Here is a 558-nt window from a genome sequence, read left to right as displayed (position 1 = left end):
CCTGCCGTGCAGGAGGAGCGGCGGCCGCTCTTTGCGTCCAGTTTGCAAAATCTTGCCGTCTTTTAAACTCTAGTACTGTTTCTAGTTCCTGACTGTGGACAACCCGGGTGCCACTTTTTTCAGATTCCAGTGTGACGCGAGGAATTCGCTTTGGAAGATGAGCAGGTATCACTCTCTCTAAGCAGTTAGATGCTGTTCACACTTTGTTACCAAGCATCTTGGTCTATCATTCAACAAGTACTGTATCTCACTCTCAGCTCTTTGGGAAGGAAAAACAAATGACAACTAAGTTGCTTTCTTTTTTTTTTTCAACACTGTAACTACATCTCAGCCCTGCAGAGTTGCTCAGGAGCGAGCTATGGAAAGTTTCCATGTGGTTTAAAGGGATGAATGTGAATATTGAACTAGTATGTGACAATAGGCGACAACCAAGTGCTCCCTGACAGGAGGCATTTTTTACTTTGACGTCTGAGCAAGAGTTAAAGGCGTATGCAGAGTTGGCAGAGAAACTGAGAGAAAAGGGATGGAGAAAAGCATACTCATTTTTTGTCCAGTGTT

This window comes from Tupaia chinensis, unplaced genomic scaffold (genome assembly GCF_000334495.1).
Source record: "Tupaia chinensis unplaced genomic scaffold, TupChi_1.0 Scaffold143647_1, whole genome shotgun sequence".
NCBI lineage: Eukaryota > Metazoa > Chordata > Mammalia > Scandentia > Tupaiidae > Tupaia > Tupaia belangeri.
Note: the sequence above shows the minus strand (reverse complement) of the source record.